Source organism: Pseudophryne corroboree, chromosome 3 (assembly GCF_028390025.1).
Source record: "Pseudophryne corroboree isolate aPseCor3 chromosome 3, aPseCor3.hap2, whole genome shotgun sequence".
Lineage (NCBI taxonomy): Eukaryota > Metazoa > Chordata > Amphibia > Anura > Myobatrachidae > Pseudophryne > Pseudophryne corroboree.
The window spans coordinates 774,174,404-774,183,949 of record NC_086446.1 but is presented as its reverse complement, the minus strand read 5'-3'; the positions used below and the strand labels follow the sequence as shown (position 1 = coordinate 774,183,949).

At 43.3% G+C, this 9,546-nt stretch overlaps 1 pseudogene; it reads right to left on the bottom strand.

The window, feature by feature from the left end:
* Positions 1–6,263: 6,263 nt before the first annotated feature.
* LOC134898072 (5S ribosomal RNA) lies at positions 6,264–6,382 on the bottom strand (annotated as a pseudogene).
* Positions 6,383–9,546: the final 3,164 nt, after the last annotated feature.

The window sequence follows — 9,546 nt, the reverse complement described above, 5'->3', positions numbered from 1 at the left end:
CTACCGGCGCAGCCTGGTTGCGACATCTTTTTGATCGGATCAGCTGCGTGTGATGTCACGCAGCCACCCTGATCACGCCCACGCCATGCCCCCCGTTCAACTGCCGCCGTTCCCGTTTCTTTGACGCTGCTCCCACAATGCTCCGTCTCTGCCTAGGAAATGGAGCATTGCCGCCCCCCCCCCCCCCTTCCGCCCCACATACGCCACTGCCTGCTTGACAGGCAGAGAGGTTCTCATCATCATCGTATTTTTTGCGGTTGAATCGCAAGTTGTGATCCAATCGGTATAGGGTCCATAGTGCTGACCAGATGGAGAAACACTTTTGCACCAAAAGACACTAAGGGTGGAATTCAAATGTTTGAAAAGTCGGTTGGGTGTCTGTTTTTTCCTGTCTATTAGATAGGGAGAAAAACAGACTCCCAACTGACTTTTCAAACATTTGAATCTCCCCCTTAGAGCCTAATTCAAGGTTGATTTGGGTGGGATGTGATCAAACTGAAACTGAAATTGCAGTGTAAAAATAAAGCAGCCAGTATTTACTTTGCACAGAAACAATATAACCCACCCAAATCTAACTCTCTCTGCACATGTTACTTCTGCCCCACCTGCACTGCACATGGGGGGTGATTCCGAGTTGTTCGCTCGCTAGCAGATTTTAGCAGCATTGCACACGCTAGGCCGCCGCCCTCTGGGAGTGTATCTTTGCTTAGCAGAATTGCAAACGAAAGATTAGCAGAATTGCGAATAGAAAATTCTTAGCAGTTTCTGAGTAGCTCCAGACCTACTCCTACACTGCGATCAGCTCAGCCCGTTTCGTTCCTGGTTTGACGTCACATAGATGCCCTGCGTTCGGACAGCCACTCCCCCGTTTCTCCAGACACTCCCGCGTTTTATCCTGGCACGCCTGCGTTTTTCCGCACACTCCCTGAAAACGGTCAGTTTCCGCCCAGAAACACCCACTTCCTGTCAATCACACTCCGATCACTTCAACAATGAAAATTCTTCGTTCGGACGTGAGTAAATCTACTAAGTTTTGAGCTAAAATACTTAGCGCATGCGCACTGCGTACCATGTGCATGCGCATTTTTGCCTTAATCGCTCCGTTGCGAAAATCGGCAATGAGCGAACAACTCGGAATGACCCCCGTGGTTTTGCCCATTAGAGGAAAATGTTGTTTTGCAATCAACCTTGAATTAGGCCTTTATACTGTAGGTGGTGTTTCACAGGAATGTACTTCAAATGATGTAATTGTGAATGGTGGAATCTGTGATAGATTAGAAATGTGAATGTGCAATATTGGGATTGTAGTGTGTGTGTGTGTGTGTGTGTGTGTGTGTGTGTGTGTGTGTGTGTGTGTGTGTGTGTGTGTGTGTGTGTGTGTGTGTGTGTGTGTGTGTACGTGTTAGGAATATAGGTGGTCATTCCGAGTTGTTCGCTCGGTAGCAGTTTTTAGCAGCCGTGCAAACGCTATGCCGCTGCCCACTAGGAGTGTATTTTAGCTTAGCAGAAGTGCGAACGAAAGGATCGCAGAGCGGCGGCAAAGATTTTTTGTGCAGTTTTAGAGTAGCTCAAAACCTACTCAGCGCTTGCGATCACTTCAGACTATTCAGTTCCTGTTTTGACGTCACGGACACGCCCTGCGTTCGCCCAGCCACGCCTGCGTTTTTCTTGGCACGCCTGCGTTTTTTTGAACACTCACTGAAAACGGTCAGTTGACACCCAGAAACACCCACTTCATGTCAATCACTCTGCGGTCAGCAGTGCGACCCTGTGTGAAACTACATCGGCCGTTGTAAAAGTACATTGCGCCGCATACGCATGCGCAGAAATGCCTTTTTTTTCCTCATCGCTGCACAGCGAACGAATGCAGCTAGCGATCAACTCGGAATGACCCCCATAGATTGTAAGCTCCACGGGGCAGGGGCTGAAGTGAATGGGCAAAAATTCTCTGTAAAGCGCTGCGGAATATGTGTGCGCTATATATATAACAGTAAATAAATAAAATAATAATAGTCTATAAGATATTATTTTACACTTGCACTGGGCTCTTCTTCGAAGCTGTGCAAGCAGGTGAATAATTCTGAAGAAGTGCACAGTGAAAAATCAAATCTCCGACTTCCCACAACTGCAACATTTCCCTTTCCAGAATGAAATATTTCTCCACCACAAATGTGGTTTCTGCATTACATTCTTGGTCTTCACCATACTATACCCACTCATTATACTATATAAAAGATAATATTTGGGCGCGGTTTATTATTAAATGATGTAATTATGATGTTAATACGTAACCTCCTTTAAACAATATCACAAGAATATTTTCTGAAGCATTTATAATGGCAACAAAACAAACTAAAGGTGATCCTAAAGCATAGTCATTAAGGAGCACAGAGTATATATACCTCAGTTAAGAATATAAATAAATATCATTTCTTGAAGAGTAATGCATATAAATATATATATATATATATATGTGTATGTATGTATGTATGTATGTATGTATATATATATATATATATATATATATATAGTGCAACCATCACAATTAACATTTTAAAAACACATGCCCAGTAAAAGCTATATAAAATGTAATAAATATAAATACAGTATATAGGGGGTCATTCCAAGTTGATCACTCGCTAGCTGTTTTTAGCAGCCGTGCGAACGCATAGTCGCCGCCCACAGGGGAGTGTATTTTAGCTTTGCAAGTGTGAGAACGCACGTGCAGCCGAGTGGTACAAAAACATTTTGTGCAGTTTCTGAGTAGCTCAGAACTTACTCAGCCGCTGCGATCACTTCAGCCAGTCCGGGGCCGGAATTGACGTCAGACACCCGCCCTGCAAACGCCTGGACACGCCTGCGTTTTTCCAAACACTCCCAGAAAACGGTCAGTAGCCACCCACAAACGCCTTCTTCCTGTCAATCTCCTTGCGATCGGCCGTGCGAATGGATTCTTCGTTTAATCCATCGCACAGCAACGATCCGCTTTGTACCCATACGACGCGCATGCGCATTGCGTTGCATACGCATGCGCAGTAGTGACCTGATCGCTGCAAAAAACGGCAGCGTGAAATCAGGTCTGAATGACCCCCCATAGACTCCAGAATATCACTTGTTCCCACCACAGCAGTTGATGGGATAATCAAGAGTCGATATTGCACAATTAGTAAAATTAAACCTCCTTTTTATCACCAGTATGTAGGAATACTGAACTTGCAATGGGATCCACATTGTGCAAAAGCACAAATGTACAGTATGCTTACCATGGAGGAAACCTTGCATTATCAATGAGCAACATTGGTACTTGACGCAGTCATCAGATTAATTATTGGTGAATATGAAATAGGGTCACCTCTTGATTGAGGTATATATTCTCTGCACTCCATGGTGTTTCTGTTACTACTAATACCTTTTTCGGGAGGCAATTTGCCGGCTGTCGGAATCCTGGCAGTTAGGATACCGACAGCGGAATCCCGACAGCCAACAATGTCGCCAGCTGGAATACCGACGAACCACGACTATTCCTTATTTCCTCCTGTGGTGAGCGCAGTAAGCCACCGAGTCCACAACTTGACGAGCGCAGTGAACCCGCAAGGGGACTCGTAGCTCTTGCCCCACTGCCAGCATTCTGTTGGGGCGCCGGGAATACATATGTATTTATCTCTTTCATACCCCTTTCAGATATGTTAGCCAGAAATTTGCAGGGTCTACAAGCCACCAAATTCCCGTGTCTCAGCCCCAACCCTTGTAAAGAGTAGGGTCGGGATCCGGGACGAATGCTTTCACACACACATAAATCTCAGGGTCGATGCACGTTCAAGTGCAAAATAACTGGATTTTTGTGCTAGTATAAAAGTGAAATCACACAAGTAGCTAAATCCCGGGTTTTTACACGTTAACATGCATCGACCTGGGATTTCTACGTATATGAATGCAAACCACCCGGCACTAAGTCCCGCCCCCCAACCTTGCTCCTTACCAGGGTTGGGGCTGAGACCCTGGAATTTGTTGAGTTTGGACCTCACAAATTCCCGGCTCTAACGCTAAAAAGGGTAATAGAAGCACCTTCCACGTATTGCTTCACCATACCTCAAACTATCATTGGTGGCGATATCTTTGCTAGGTCTTGCCAGTAAAATCATGGTGGCACACTTACTCCTTCAGGATGGTGAAAAGAACTGGAATTCAATGAGAAAAAGCCTTATTATAATATTTTGTTTTATATATTCTTCATCCCCCCCCCCCCCCCCCAACAATTGGAGCAGGAAGCCCATATCTGAGGGTTCTCATTCCAATTGGTTAGCTTTGATGATTTTATTGATAAATTATAGCGATAGTAAGAACGGACAACAGTAATTCTTTGTGCCTGTATAGCTGGACCAGCCGTCATGAATAAATTAATTCTTTGTGTGTTGTTCCATTGCCATCCAGAGAATGTTCAGCATTATTCATAAGTCACCTCTGCGGTGTCTATGGAAATTTCTAGAGAGACACGGAGAAAGCTGTTGTTTTCAAGCCGTATTGTTAACGTGACAATCACAGGAGTCAATGGGTTTACGGAGAAGATGCTGCCAACCCAATAACTATACAGTAGCACGGAGGTGTGCCTGCAAATAACCTTTAAAATACCATGGTCCACACCCTTCCTTGGATGGAGATCAAATCATAAATTTCTCCTGTATCTAAATAAGGCTCAAATTTTCTTCTGAAATTGGCACAGCTGACACATTACTGACACAACTTCCATCCGCCAGTAACCCTTACCGATATGTACCGATAGGTATATCCTTTGCAGAAAAATACACACACACACACACACACACACACACACACACACACACACACACACACACACACACACACACACATATATATGGAACAGAGATTTATATTGCGCCACTTGTGATAAAAGCAGATGTGTTGTATAAAGAGTATTGGTAATCTAAAATGACACTCCCCTATGCTGCTACTGGGGCGTCAGCTGAATCCCTCAAATATGTACAGGGATGGTGATTCCCTGAATAGAATTTAAGAAAAAAAGGGGGTGATGAGAGATATATAGCGACCACGGTGTCAGTGCAATAAGTATAAAATTGCCTATTCTATACAATAAAATGTATTTATTAACGTACAATTAAGCATAAAAGAAACATTTAAAAAAATGGGACAACAATAAAAACACAACTGAACTAAAAGCACTTAAATGAATCATATAAAACTACAGTAAAAACAAGTATTAAGGTTTTTTCCTTATCTTAAATGAGGTAGGTGAAGGTTACCAACGTGTTTCATCTGATGAGACTTCTTTAAGGGGTAGGAGTACAATGGACCTACAAGTCTATTTATAGCAGTTATAGCATGGTGGTAGGGTCCCAGCTTTGCAGGGAGTCATGTGATACAATTATATATTAAATACATTCAATCTAATACAAAAAGCAGTCTGTAAGGTTTCAGATCATTAGGAGCTACAGGACAATAAAAACGAGTGAATCACAACATTTTAAAAGAAGTTAAAAGGTTTAAAATAGTCTTAGGCATTGTAACCGCGGCACTTCCGCCACACTTCCGCTGCCGTCCGCGCATGCGCCCGCGGCGGCGCGATGTTACAGTACAGTCCTCAGTGCCTTCTACAAGTGTCTGTGATCCAGTGGAAAGGAGGCAGTCTTGTGTTATGTCCTCTCCCGGCGGCCATATTAGATGGGACTTTGTCCATAGGATTTTAGGCAGCGGTGGCCATTTTTTAGTGTATCAAACACAGCCTTGCTCCGGTATCCATGGTGACCGTTCCATATATAAAATAAAGATATATGCATCAGGAATACATACTTTTATCAGTTCAAAATCATATATTAACAACTTACAGATGGGTGGTGACATAACATAGTATTAAACTCATGATACTGGACAGAAAATAAACGTGCAGGTGCAGGTGTTTATTTATATTTCAATGGTGACTTGAATTAATAATAAAGTGCATGGAGAGACTCAAGATTAATTTATGACTAGAAATGCTAAGGTTCGCATATTAAAGTGCTTGTGCATTAAACGTACAGGTGCAAGTGCTTATTAATAGTGACTAGGGATTAATTTATAACTAGCAATGCTAATATACGCATTTAATATAAAGTGCCTATGCATTAGTGATATGGGTAGTAAATGCACAAGTGCAGTATATATTGGTGTTTATATGACTCGTGATATTTTTACTCAATGCTCAGGGTAGATATAGTGTGTACCTTTCTCATGCCACTATTAATTACCGTACCATACAGTACCTGATCTTCCCAGATGGTCTCCCCTACTGGCACTGATCAGGCCCAACGCTGCTTGGCTTCCAAGATTAAACGTGTTTGGGCATTTCCAGCATGGTATGACTGTAACGACGTTGTGCCTTATCGATTCATGCTCCAACCTTTACATATTTACTGATTTTGAAATGGTGAACATTAGTGATTGTGAACCGACTCTTGAATAGGGGTTGGTGGGGGGGGGGGGGGGGGGGGGAAGGGAGAAAGGGGGGGGGGAAAGAGGGAATCCCGCTTTTTGGGAGGGAATGATAGATAGGGTGAGGAATTGGGAATGAATGAATGAATGAATGAATGAGGTTTTTGTACCGTTTTTTTACAAGAAAGGAGCGATCTCGTAATTGTCGTTGAATCCTTTTGGCTGTAGTGTCTGTAATTGAAATATCCAAAACATCTCTCTGCGTGACAGTTTGTTAGCGAGATCTCCTCCTCTTTCTCCCAATTTCACTAGTTCTATGGCTTTGAATGTCAAGGCTTCTGGATTGGAGTTATGTATTGAGGTAAAGTGTTGGGAGACAGCATGGCTCTCCACTTTGTTCCTGATATTCCTCACATGTTCCTGTATCCTCAACTTTAACGGCCTCTTTGTCTTCCCAATATATTGTTTACCACAGTCACATTCTAGGAGGTATATGACCGATTGAGTATTACAATTCATGTATTCCTTAATTCTGTATTCCTTTTTCTTCTCCATGTCCGTGAAGGTTTTCCTGTTGGGGTGTAGGTATATACACATTAGAGATGAGCGGGTTCGGTTCCTCGGGATCCGAATCCCCCCGAACTTCACCCATTTTACACGGTTCCGAGGCAGACTCGAATCTTCTCGCCTTGCTCGGTTAACCCGAGTGCGCCCTAACGTCATCATCCCGCTGTCGGATTCTCGCGAGATTTGTATTCTATATAAGGAGCCGCGCGTCGCCGCCATTTTCACTCGTGCATTGTAGATGATAGCGAGAGGACGTGGCTGCGTTCTCTCAGTTTCTGTGTTCAGTGTGCTGCAAATATCTGTGCTCAGTGTGCTGCAAATATCTGTGCTCAGTGTGCTAAAAATATCTACGTTCTCTGCCTGAAAAACGCTCCATATCTGTGCTGCATTGTAGTATATAGTAGAGATGAGCGGGTTCGGTTCCTCGGAATCCGAACCCGCCCGAACTTCAGTTTTTTTTACACGGGGCCGAGCGACTCGGATCTTCCCGCCTTGCTCGGTTAACCCGAGCGCGCCCGAACGTCATCATCCCGCTGTCGGATTCTCGCGAGGCTCGGATTCTATCGCGAGACTCGGATTCTATATAAGGAGCCGCGTGTCGCCGCCATTTTCACACGTGCATTGAGATTGATAGGGAGAGGACGTGGCTGGCGTCCTCTCCGTTTAGAGTGACTAGAGTACTAGAGAGAGACACAAATTTTGGGGAGCATATAGGAGGAGTACTACTTGCTGCTGATAGTGTGACCAATGACCAGTGCCACCAGTTTAATTAATCCGTTCTCTGCCTGAAAAAAAACGATACACAGTGTGACACAGTCACACACACATACCATATCTGTGCTCAGCCCAGTGTGCTGCATCATATACTGTATATCATTATCTGACTGCACTTAAGTACAGTGCACACTTTTGCTGCCAGAGTGCCACTGCCAGTGTGACTGACCAGTGACCACTGACCACCAGTATTGTGATTGTCTGCTGACCACCAGTATATTGTGATTGTCTGCCTGAAAAAGTTAAACACTCGTCGTGTGGTGTTTTTATAAACGCATTTTGCAGACAGTGTCCAGCAGGTCCGTCATTACATAATATATACCTGTCCGGCTGCAGTACTAGTGTGATATATATATATATATATTTTAATTTTATCTCATTATCATCCAGTCTATATTAGCAGCAGACACAGTACGGTAGTCCACGGCTGTAGCTACCTCTGTGTCGGCAGTCGCTCGTCCATCCATAATTGTATACCACCTACCCGTGGTTTTTTTTTCTATCTTCTTGATACTAGTAGCTTACTTTAGGAGTCTGCAGTGCTGAGTCTGACAGACAGTGTCCAGCAGGTCCGTCATTACATAATATATATACCTGTCCGGCTGCAGTACTAGTGTGATATATATATATATATATTTTAATTTTATCTCATTATCATCCAGTCTATGTTAGCAGCAGACACAGTACGGTAGTCCACGGCTGTAGCTACCTCTGTGTCGGCAGTCGCTCGTCCATCCATAATTGTATACCACCTACCCGTGGTTTTTTTTTTTCTATCTTCTTGATACTAGTAGCTTACTTTAGGAGTCTGCAGTGCTGAGTCTGACAGACAGTGTCCAGCAGGTCCGTCATTACATAATATATATACCTGTCCGGCTGCAGTACTAGTGTGATATATATATATATTTTAATTTTATCTCATTATCATCCAGTCTATATTAGCAGCAGACACAGTACGGTAGTCCACGGCTGTAGCTACCTCTGTGTCGGCAGTCGCTCGTCCATCCATAATTGTATACCACCTACCCGTGGTTTTTTTTTTTTTTCTATCTTCTTGATACTAGTAGCTTACTTTAGGAGTCTGCAGTGCTGAGTCTGACAGACAGTGTCCAGCAGGTCCGTCATTACATAATATATATACCTGTCCGGCTGCAGTACTAGTGTGATATATATATATATATTTTAATTTTATCTCATTATCATCCAGTCTATATTAGCAGCAGACACAGTACGGTAGTCCACGGCTGTAGCTACCTCTGTGTCGGCAGTCGCTCGTCCATCCATAATTGTATACCACCTACCGTGGTTTTTTTTTTCTATCTTCTTGATACTAGTAGCTTACTTTAGGAGTCTGCAGTGCTGAATCTGACAGACAGTGTCCAGCAGGTCCATCATTACATAATATATATACCTGTCCGGCTGCAGTACTAGTGTGATATATATATATATTTTAATTTTATCTCATTATCATCCAGTCTATATTAGCAGCAGACACAGTACGGTAGTCCACGGCTGTAGCTACCTCTGTGTCGGCAGTCGCTCGTCCATCCATAATTGTATACCACCTACCCGTGGTTTTTTTTTTCTATCTTCTTGATACTAGTAGCTTACTTTAGGAGTCTGCAGTGCTGAGTCTGACAGACAGTGTCCAGCAGGTCCGTCATTACATAATATATATACCTGTCCGGCTGCAGTACTAGTGTGATATATATATATTTAAATTTTATCTCATTATCATCCAGTCTATATTAGCAGCAGACA